The sequence below is a fragment of the Anabrus simplex genome, chromosome 3 (assembly GCF_040414725.1).
Source record: "Anabrus simplex isolate iqAnaSimp1 chromosome 3, ASM4041472v1, whole genome shotgun sequence".
Taxonomy (NCBI): domain Eukaryota; kingdom Metazoa; phylum Arthropoda; class Insecta; order Orthoptera; family Tettigoniidae; genus Anabrus; species Anabrus simplex.
In genome coordinates this window covers 22,416,336-22,428,514 of record NC_090267.1, presented here as the reverse complement: position 1 = coordinate 22,428,514, position 12,179 = coordinate 22,416,336, and the positions used below count along the sequence as shown (strand labels likewise).

At 39.4% G+C, this 12,179-nt stretch overlaps 1 protein-coding gene across 1 annotated transcript in view; it reads left to right on the top strand.

Moving 5' to 3' along the window:
• Window positions 1-12,179, top strand: part of LOC136866960 (uncharacterized) — a 540,004-nt gene that overhangs the window by 57,382 nt on the left and 470,443 nt on the right. The window lies entirely within an intron of this gene.

Below are 12,179 nucleotides of genomic sequence, written 5' to 3'. Positions count from 1 at the left end.
TCCCAAATATTTGAATTTAGAGACTTGTTCGATCTCCTCACCCGAAAGTATTATTTTAGCGGTTGAGTCCTTCTTTGACCCCATGATCATTGCCTTGGTCTTTTTCCTATTAATTTCCATGCCTAACATCTTACAGGATCTGTTCAATTTTTCCAACATAGCATTCATCATTTTCTCAGTTTCTGCTAGAATCACCATGCCATCTGCAAATCGAGTGCATTCAATTCTTTTTCCTCCAACTGCCACACCTTGTTTTCCTTGAATTAATTTTATGCCCCTAATAGACCCAAATCAGAACTAATTCATTCTGTAATATTGTTTCCTCCTTTTTTTAAGAATTCACTCGATCTGAATATATTATTTTTGATTTTTAAACATTTAAAACACAAGTAATAATGTTATCGTTTTTACGTTCCAGTAACTACTTTTGAACTCCATTGTCTGTAGCCTGAAAATGGCTTTCCGTGGTTTCCCATTTTCAGTCCAGGCTGTACCTTAATTAAGGCCACGGGCGCTTCCTTCTCACACCTATCGGTTTCCTTTCCCATGTCGCCATAAGACCTATCTGCGTCAGTACGACGTAAAGCCAATTGAAAAAACTACTTTTGATGGTTTTTCGGAGATGCTGAGGTGCCGGAATTTTGTCCCACATGAGTTCATTTACGTGCCAGAAAATCTACCGACACGAGGCTGACGTATTTGAGCACCTTTAAATACCACCGGACTGAGCTAGGATCGAACCTACAAAGTTGGGGTCAAAGGGCCAGCGCCTCAACAATCTGAGGCACTCAGCTCTGCTCCAAATGTCCCTCTTTTATCCAGTTGTAAAATAATGTTTTAAACAATTTAAAATATCAAAACTTCACTTCAATTGAACTACGAACATTATTTCATAATGGTACTTCTGTACTATTTGCAGAATTTTACGAAAATTGGCCTATTATTCAAGTGCGGCCCTCGAGCCCGTACAAATTGGAAACCCCGGTTATAGAGAATACAAGTTCCGATCTCTCATGTCTTATACAGGTTTACGAACAGATTTCAAGAATTTAGACATTTGTTTCTTTGTCCATATCAACGCCGAGCATTGCTAACATGGAAATATTGCTTGATCGTAATAGTGCCGGTGAATTTTGTAATTAATGTCTTAAAGTGTAATACTGCGTGGCCATCAATCCATATCGACAAGGAAAATTGTGAAACAGAGTATAAAATGTTGTAAAGATGGAGTCATAAAGAAAGGACTCCCTTTACATGACATGCCCTAATATCACAGAGTCGGAAGAAAACTAAATGTGAAGACTACAATATGAAAAGCTCTTAAAACTGTTCAACAAAAGCATTACATTCATTGTGATGTGTGGAGTGCAGTCGAACGAAGGCAGATGATGCAGCAAATATTAGATTAGGAAATGAAGTCTTAAAGGAAGTAGATGAATATTGTTACTTGGGTAGTAAAATAACTAACGATGGCAGAAGTAAGGAGGACATAAAATGCAGACTAGCACAAGCAAGGACGAGCTTTCTTAAGAAAAGAAATTTGCTCACTTCAAATATTGATATCGGAATTAGAAAGATGTTTTTGAAGACTTTCGTGTGGAGCGTGGCATTGTATGGAAGTGAAACATGGACGATAACTAGCTCACAAAGAAAGAGAACAGAAGCTTTTGAAATGTGGTGTTACAGAAGAATGCTGAAGGTGAGATGGATAGATCGAATCACGAATGAAGAGATACTGAATCAAATTGGTGGGAGGAGATCGATTTGTCTAAATTTGACGAGAATAAGAGATAGAATGATAGGACACATCTTAAGACACACAGGACTTGTTCAGTTGGTTTTTGAAGGAAGTGTAGGTGGTAAGAACGGTAGGGGTAGACCAAGGTATGAATATGACAAGCAGATTAGAGCAGATGTAGGATGCAATAGTTACGTAGAAATGAAAAGGTTAGCACAGGATAGGGTGGCATGGAGAGCTGCATCAAACCAGTCTATGGACTGATGACTCAAACAACAACAGTGATGTATCTCTTCTGCTGCCACTCATCTCCGATAGATGGGCTTACTGATATGTCCCGAGTAAAACAACCTGCCTGAATATTGGAATCATTGGTGAAAAAAGCTTCCCAAGGTGCGCGTAACATTCTTCGCCAGCACCACATTTCAAAAGAATCGATTTTTCTTCAGGTCAGCAGCACGAAGAGTCCACGTTTCTGCTCTAGAGAGGAAAACTGAAAATACCAGACTGGATACCACTCTCATTTCCAGAGGTGACGAGATAGAGCGGTCTTTCCATAAATTGGAAAATATCTTCATTACATTTTTGGAATTACTCTTCTTCTCTAACCTCAGCAGTACAGCTTCCTGAACTCCAAATAACTGAACCAAGGTGTAGAGTTTGTAAGACGTTCTCCAATTCGTTGATGATGTCTGTGCTGGCTAATTTCTTGCTATATCAGACAGTCATGTGGCTGGTATGATCTATATCACTCGAAAAATTGACGATTTCAAAGCCAATATTCCATTTGGCCGAGGAAGATCATAAAGATATTATTTGCACGTCTGTTACTAATAAATATAACAAGAAACATATGAAATGTTTGTAGGACTTAGAACCCTTCATAAATTCTGATTTTTTTTATATCTCAGTGTAGTAATTTTTTCATCAATCTATTGTTAAAAACGATCAAAATTCTCATTTCTTCCTTTTACTTAATTCTCAAAAATAATTCCCTTAATTTTTTTATCAGATATCAAAGTAAATTAGTTTTACATTTATATTAGACGACTATGGCAGTACATACATGGACACATGGGACCAGTTGGGTCATCATCACCAGTTACACTTAACCTAGAACCAAAATGGCAAAGCATATAATATGACGTTATATATGCATTGTGAATTATTGTACTTGACCAACTGTAAAAATGGTAACATATTCAAAACATATTCGTAAAACACCAGCTGTTGATATGGCTATGAAATATGAACAGAAATACAATCGTGGCATATATGTACATTCAAAGAGACACGTTCTAACGGTCAAATAATAACACATTGTTTGAAGAACTCCGGAATATATCTGAGATAAGATCAGTTGTATATTGGTATGATATCCAATAAATTAAATTCACATGAAGCGATATTGAATCAGAAATAGTTCCAAGTCATTCTGTAATATTGTAAATAGCTATCGTTCAAATCAAATCAAAACACTTTATTTGCAAATGGGGTGTCTACCTCGGTGGCAAAAAATTATACAAAAAGTGCACGATTGTCAAGCGCTAAATTTTAATTTTAAAAGAAAGAAGACATTTCCTAAAATCCAGTATTATGCAATTTACACTAACAATATTTCTCTTAAACACACAGCTCATCCTTAATAAATTTATATTATTTATAAGCTTACTTACTTACGTACTTACAAACATAATCGACTGATATATAGTATATGGAATTACTTCAAATAATACTATTCAGCTGCTATATGATAATAACTTACGTTGCATTTTTTTAAACATTTCGGTACGTAACTAGCATAACGATCTGCTGCGCCTAAACCAGAGCCCTTTTGGGACCGCTTTTCTGAGGTCTTGAAGGGCCTTTACAGCTCTCGAAGCGGTCACAGTACCCTCAATACTATCCTATGTCGTTTTGGGAGAACCAGATGTTACATTTTGTCAGTTGTCATCAATCCTGGGTTGACCTAATTTGTTATGAACCAACGAATTGGTTATGACACAATAACATAATTCAATAGGGTGAAATAATTTTGTAGCTATAGTGTATTGTGCAACACAGCACAAAGGTGTGGTGTATACCGACTCAGAGATTGTGTGGTTAATGAATCGTATCCCGTTCACTTTCGGACCGGTCGGGGAGCGTGGCTAAAGAGAGAGAGAGGTAGCTTACTCAAAACGAAGCTCATTTCTGCTGTCACGACAAATTGTAATTGGTACGTATGATTCAGGATTTGAAAGTTGAATGTGATAGAACGTTTGACGTGAATTCCCTCTTTTTAACTACGCTAACATTTTCCAAAAATATAAATTAATTTTAACCAATCACCACTGATCTGCATTTAGGGATGTCACACAGCCGACAGATTCTTTATCAGTTGTTTACATAGTCTTCGCTTAACTGATTTCAAAGAACGTGGGTATATACCTATCGAATATCTCCCATGCTAAATTATTACAATCCCTAATTCCACTTCGTTCCCAAATTTGTCCTCTTGTATTCCAAATATATCTCATGCTGTAACGGTTCAAATCCCGTTACAAGCATTCCTCTGTATTGTAATTTTATTTGTATTATTATCTGTGTTGTTATTATTATTGTAAATATTATTATTGTTTTATTCAATTATATCATCTGATTTGCTATTTATTGATCAATTACCGCTTGCTTCATTGTATTTAATTTATTATGTATATATGTGTATGTTAGCATTAAAATAATATAGAGTGAGGTTTGTTGCCTAATATCGGATATGGATATATTATTTGTGAAACAACTTAAGATTTTACAACGCATGATGCAATACTGTTATTGTAACTGTCGAGTCATCGCTCTGTCATGGTATGCAGTTAGAAGTATGAGATAATTTAGGGAGTTCCTAATTTGCCTGAGGCTAATTCAACACAATCTGTAACACTTGGTAGTAATATCATGGCTGTTTTAACTATGACGTGGGTGTTATACCATGTGACAACTAATGTCCATATAAAGAGTTGGATCCTATACCAGCTAGTCACATGCAAGTGGACTCTCAGTGAGTCGGTCAGTCAGACGTAGTTGGATGGAGTCTTGGTAGTGATATGGAGAGTGAGGCAACAGTTGGTCAGTCAGTGAGATGGAGAAGCAGCAGCCACATGGATACTTAGTCGTCAGTGACCGAATGGATTATATGTTCGGAGTGTGTTTCGTGTATCTGTTCGGTCGAATTCTTGTGTAAGTTTGGCGACAGCCGAACAGTGATCCGTCGTAATGCAGACTGTATCAGTGAATTAATTGTGAAGTTGATTGTGAAGTGTAATTATATTATCAAGCCGTGCTATATCTCGTTTGTGAAACTAAAAGAATACTTCACCAAATTAGGTTTGAGATACCTACAGCTGATACCAACTCAAAGGAATACGTTGTAATAACACTCAAAGTGTTCAAGCTACTTTTAAGTAAAAGAGTGAGGGATAAATTTCTTGCACAACTTTCAAATGTCCGGTCAAGAGGATTTCAAATTTAATGGCTTGAGTTTCTTTAAGTTGTTAATTCAGAGTTTCGTATTATCATCTAAATTATCGCAGAAAATCTCATGATTTAAATTATAAATTTAAAGAATATGGTTTGTTTAGCATGAAATACAATTAATTGTTTTATTTCAATGGTAGATCAGATAACCTCAAATTTTAGTTGGAAAACCAAACGGCAAAGTCCTTTTCCCAGAACATATATGTTATGCTGTCAAAGTAAGCTTATTACCCTACACCCTAGAGATATTCAAGAATCTCATTCTATTATCGTTACATTTATTTGTAGCCGGCGCCCGTCAACAATTGTATGTGTAATTAATCACTAAGTGAGACTACATAGTCCGACGATTGGGTATTTTATTTCATGAATATTTTAATTCTGTTTCATTCTAAGTAAGCCTCCGTGGCTCAGGCGGCAGCGCGTCGGCCCCTCACCCCTGAGTTCCGTCGATCAAATCCCGGTCCCATCATGTGAGATTTGTGCTGGACAAAGCAGAGGCGGGACAGGTTTTCCTCCGGGTACTCCGGTTTTTCCTGTCATCTTTCATTCCAGCAACACTGTCCAATATCATTTCATTCCGCCTGTCAGTGATTATTCATTGCCCCAGAGAAGTGTGACAAGCTTTGGCAGCCGGCACAATTCCTATCCTCGCCGCTAGATGGGGGCTTCATTCATTCGAACCCTGACCCAGTCACTGACTGGAAGACAGGTTGTAGGTTTCATTCATTTTCATTTCATTCTAAATTAGTGAGTAAAGCACAACGCTTACTCGTCTACTAATACTCCACGCCATATCTTCATTGACAGCTAGGAGCATACCGTTTATTTGAGCAGCTCGTCTCCTTACTCCTAAGTCTTCTCAGCCGATGTTTACAATATTTTTGTAACACCGCTTCTTTTCGGAAACCTCCCAGAATGAATTGTGGTGGTTTCCTTTGGATATTTTCCAGTTCTCGTATCAAGTAGTCCTAGTGTGGGTCCGATGCACTGAAACCGCACTCTAATTGAGATCTGTCAGTCTTATTTATAACTTCGTTGATGCGGTTTCCCGAATTGAAATATTTCCTTATGTTAACACCTAGGTACTTACAGTGATCCCCCTGATGTACTATATTAATTAAAAGTCAGAGGACAAAATTGGCTTTTCACCCCATTTAACATGGGAAGTGCAAGTCGATATTTACCTTGGATGTTTAGATAGAAGCATTGCGTATTTTCACGTGATCCTAGACTTATTGGGCTTTTTTAATAACAGCTTAAAGATCTCGGAACAGAGCATCATGATGAAAACAAGGCGAGTTCTTTCATAGCTGGTTTGTCATTACTTCGAGTTTATCAACAAGATGACCCTAATCCAAGCAGATTTCTTTCACATACTGCCTGAATATAGAGCGAGTTTAGTCTTCCAAGCAAAGTCCACTTATTAATTCCGTAGCAGACGGAAGTTTTGCGTTTCGTTGACGACATTATGACTGACCAGAGACTCAACCAGGAAGCAAAAGGCAGAACTACAAAAGAACCAGCATAAATAGTAATTATATCGGGAAATAAACATGACTTAATGTCAGCTGGTGAAGAAAATAACTCGTTTGCCAAACGTAAAATTTGCCAGGCATGTCACGATCTTACGAAGTCTGCTTGTTATCTGATCTGATTTAGGAGGCGATTCTGAGCAATTTCTGAGTGAATGGAAATAATAATAATATAACAGACAAGTCACGCGCTAGAGCAAGGGAGAAGTGAAAGAGGTCAAAAGGCCTTAATATCAAGATCAACCTGAGGTACAGATGTCAGTAAGTACGTAATGCAACTAGCTGAACCCGGCCTGCGGCAAGCTAATTGTGGAATATCTTCTAAATAAGCTGAGAGGGAGAGAGGGTGGGGGGGGCAGTACTGGAGTTGCTTAAATTCTTATCCTCATTGGAACTCCTCACCATTCATATCGGCAAGTAAACAATAAATAAATAATAACAGTAATAATTAGGCAATGACCTAGATAACCTAGTATATGTACTAGTATCTGGGTTACATGCGTCGCGAGATGGACGTGCGGTTAACGTAGCGTAGCTGTGAGCTTGCATTCCGCACGTGGTGGGTTCGAATTCTCTCGTGGACAACCCCGAAGATAGTTTTCCGATATTTCCTCTTTTCACAGCAGGCAAGTGCTGGAGCTGTACCTTAAAACGCCATGGCGGCTTTCTTCCCACTCTTAACCCTTTCATACCCTCGTGTCACCGAAAATCTAAGACGCAGTGCTCGTATCTGAATGTTATTGTTCAACACTACTCACACCCCAGCAGCCACAGATGAGGCTGGGAATTGCGTGGAAGCTACACGCTGCTGTGGCCTGTGCCAAGAGACAGGGGTAAAAGTCCTGAATCCATCAAGAAATAGCAGTAAGGAAAAGATATAGAAAGAAATAAAATGAGAGAGAGACGAAAGTATACATAGATTTTAAAAAGAAAAATTTAAAAATTGAAGGATTCTAAAGAAGAATGTAAAGGAAACCAGGTCCAGAGTGGTCTGAGGAGAAAAGAACAAAGGGTGAAGGAGTACTGGAAAGAACGGAACAGGAAGGATGAATTGGAATTGATATGTGATCCCTCATCGTAAATACTACTTCTACTACTACCAGTACCACCGGGCGAGTTGGCCGTGCGGTTAGAGGCGCGTGGCTGTGAGATTCCATCCGGGAGATAGTGGCTTAGAATCCCACTGTCGGCAGCCCTGAAGATGGCTTTCTGTGGTTTAGCATTTTCGCACCAGCCAAATGCTGGGGCTGTACCTTAATTAAGGCACGGCCGCTTCCTTCCAACTCCTAGACCTTTTCTATCCCATAGTCGCCATAAGACCTTTCTGTGTCGGTGCGACGTAAAGCTACTAGCAAAAAAGGTAGCAACTAATTTTTTTTTTTTTTTTTTTTGCTAGTTGCTTTACGTCGCGCCGACACAGATAGGTCTTATGGCGACGATAGGACAGAGAGGGCTGGGAGTGGGAAGGAAGCGGCCGTGGCCTTAATTAAGGCACAGCCCCAGCATTTGCCTGGTGTGAAAATGGGAAACCACGGAAAACCATTTTCAGGGCTGCCGACAGTGGGGTTGAACCTACTATCTCCCGAATACTGGATACTGACCGCACTTAAGCGACTGCAGCTATCGAGCTCGGTGGTAGCAACTATTACTACTACTACTACTAATAATAATAATAATAATAACAATAATTTAGAATGCTGGGCTGAGTGGCTCAGACGGTTGAGGCGCTAGCCTTCTGACCCCAAATTAGCAGGTTCGATCCTGGCTCAGTCCGGTGGTATTTGAAGGTGCTCAAATACGTCAGCCTCGTGCCGGTAGATTTACTGGTACGTAAAAGAACTCCTGCGGGACTAAATTTCGGCACCTTGGCGTCTCCGCAAACCGAATAGGTAGTTAGTGGGACATAAGGCCAATAACATTATTATTTTAAAAAGTAAGGTTCCTAGAAGGAAACCATAATTTATCTTCACCGATTGCAAATGTTAAAAAACATTTAACCACTTTAGGCTTTCTCAATCGTGAGATTTCCAGCGTTTCGCCCCAGTGTAGCAGTGGGCTCATCAGTTGGAATGTTACACTTCCCAAGACGCTGGCGTTGGTGTGCAGTTGAGACATCTCTTATGTAGGACAATACAGTGACGGTGCGCTACGGGGAGCATGCGCCTATGTGATGAGCTCACTGCTAGACTGAGGCGAAACGCTGGTAATTTCACGATTGAAAAATTGAGTCTTAAGAACATTATTATTGCTATGATATAGAATAATATTTTAATAACTACCCATGGGTCTGTGAGACTAGGCACAGTGCTGAAATAAAATGTTGACAGTAATAATTCAAACCTATACGAACTAGTCACATTATTTCAAAAGTATGCAGGCCTATCTGCATGGAAACTTCGAATATTTCTCCTTCAAGCGCATTGCAATTTGTACTTGGTTTCACTAATTGCTATTTGAGGATAGCGAAGGGAAATAAGTGGACCTTTCATCTTTGGCACTAGCAAGCAGGAAGACGACGACAAACATATGTTTCGTGGGGAGCAGCGAAACTACGAGTGTTTTCTCCGGAAGTGGAAAGTCTAGCCTGATCTAATACGGGTGGAACATGATACAGCAATACGGATTATTATTACTCAAGGACACATCGTGACTTGAAGTGAATGCAGCATGTTACGGCTGAGGTGAGTGGAAAGCTCCAATTTCAAGGCAAGGAAGGCTTCCTGGTGCTGCACATTACACCCACCTGCTTTGGCTATCACTCAAGTTGTTTCTTCCCTCACCGACACTCTGTGAAGCTTAATTCCTTCAAGCTGATGCCAGATGGACTGCCCTGATTACTGGTCTTCTATTATCATTCATCTTGTACATACAAACATACATACATACATACATACATACATACATACATACATACATACATACATACATACATACATACATACATACATACATACGTACATACATACATGCATACATACATACATACATACATACATACATACATACATACATAATTAACATTGCACTATAGACAATCCAAAATCCTATATTTACCTAGGGGGTTATGATCGTCTAGCTGTGAGTATACATTCGTGAGATGGTGGGATCGAGTCCCAATGTAGGCAGCCCTGAATATGGTTTTAATGTTTAAGTTACCCACTTTCACATCAGGCAGATGCTGGAGTTGTACCTTAATTAAGACCACGCCCACTTCCTTCCCAATTCTATACATTTCCGATCCTTACGTCGACGACACCTTCCAGTGTGCTCGCGCGACGATAAAGCACTCGCAAACGAATTCCTCTGGTAGTAGCCTTCAGCAAAGTGACACCCACAACACTCACATTTTACCATCTGCTTCTTATTACATGTGATAAATATCAGTTTTGGTCCGTATTGATGATATTTGATTGGAATAATAACAATAAGTTAATTTATTAATTTGACCACCTAATCAATACAATAAGTCTTGCGTTTGTTGATTTACATTGACATGTTAACTAAAATGGTACATGTTTCGCCTTGTATATAGGCATCATCAGCCATTGCCTTAACCTTGAAATAAAATTAGGCACCTGATTTACATATAAATAAAACTAATTTTTTTAAAAGCCTTGGAGAGATTTGAACTAAAATTAACATATAGTAAAAGACTCGTACAATGTTAGTTTTAAAGATATTGCAATGAGTGAGGAGTTTACAATCGGTGAAAGTATTTGCAATATTGACATTAGAAGGCTACTAATATAATAATAATGAACAAAGCAACAGTCTGTTATAAACAAGTGGTAAGATGTTAACCGACCAGCGGTTACAATTAGACAATGACGAAAATAACGATCAAAATCAAAATATTTCTGTTTTATCTATATAATCGTGTTTGTTCATTATTACTAGGGTGTTGCCTTTATCTGCTTTTGTCATTACTACGTTGCTATTATGGATTTTGGATTTCAGGTTTAGAATGTGTTTCGAGACGTTGTGGTCGTTGTTAGATGTTATCTCATTAATCAATGTTGGGAGTTTCTTTTTTACTTCATAACGTACGTCATGTGCCCGCATCGACAAACGGGTGTACCAGTTGTATTCGTACACATGGACAGGATGATGCGCACCGTTTGTTTGCGATGCACGGAAAAGTCGCAGTGACAACATACGACTAGTGTATATGTGGTGGGCATGGGTAGGAGTGCAGAGTGAAGTACGAAGCTTAAGAATAATGTACTTAAACTGGCATTGAAAGGATTTTCATCACGAAAGATTGGGCAGCTCGTCAATAGCACACATTTTACAATGCAATAAGTGGTTGGTAAATGTAAATACAAAGGTACTATTAAGAACACGCCAGGACAAAGTGTTTAACTGAAAGGGAAGAACGGTTTGTTATTCGGCTGATAAAGTCAGATTCTAAATTAAATGCACCAGTATTGAGGCGACTTACGGAGGAACGAACTGGAAAGGAGATGAGCATCTCCACTATCCGTAGGATCCTGCATCGGTATGGGTACTATCCAAAAATCCCTGGAAAAAGGCCATACGTAAGTTGAAAAAATGGGCGGCTTACACTGACATTCGCTAAGGAGCGTATCAATAAGGGGAACGAATTCCGGAATGATGTTATCTGGTCTAAAGAGGCAAAACTAAACCTTTTCGGGTCAGATGGCATCCACAGAAAATGGAGAAAATATGGGTACGGACAGTGATGTGGCAAACACACTCCCAACTGTAAAATACGGTGGTGGGTTGGGCTGTATGTCAGCCAGAGGTGTGGGTAACATACATTTCATTGACGGAATAATGAACAAGGAGGGCTATAATGCAATCCTGAGGGCAAATGTGAACCAGAGCGCAGGAAAAATGCTTTTTTCTCTACTTGTTTTTCGTCGCACCGACACAGATAGGTCTTATGGCGACGATGGGACAGGAAAGGCTTAGGAATGGGAAGCAAGCAGACGTGGCCTTAATTAAGTTACAGCCCCAGAATTCGCCTGGTATGAAAATGGGAAACCACAGAAAACCTTCTTCAGGCCTGCCGACAGTGGGGTTCAAACCCACTATCTCCCGTATGCGCGCTCCTAACCGCACGTCCAACTCGCCCGGTCCGGAATAATGGGGATGCCACCTGTTTATATGCTCAGCATGATAATGATCCAAAACACACTGATGACATTAATGAGATATGGTTTATCTGCAACATCCCTAAGCTGCTTAGAACACCTCCGCAGTCTCCGGATTTAAATCTCATCGAACATCTTTGGGCTACTCTGAAGGCAACGTGTGATTCTTCAGGAATGGCAGAAAATCAGCCCAGGCATGTGCAAGAAATTAGTATATTCTATGTGATGACGATGTCAGGCAGTTATAAAGGCTAGAGGTCATTCACTAGAAACTAA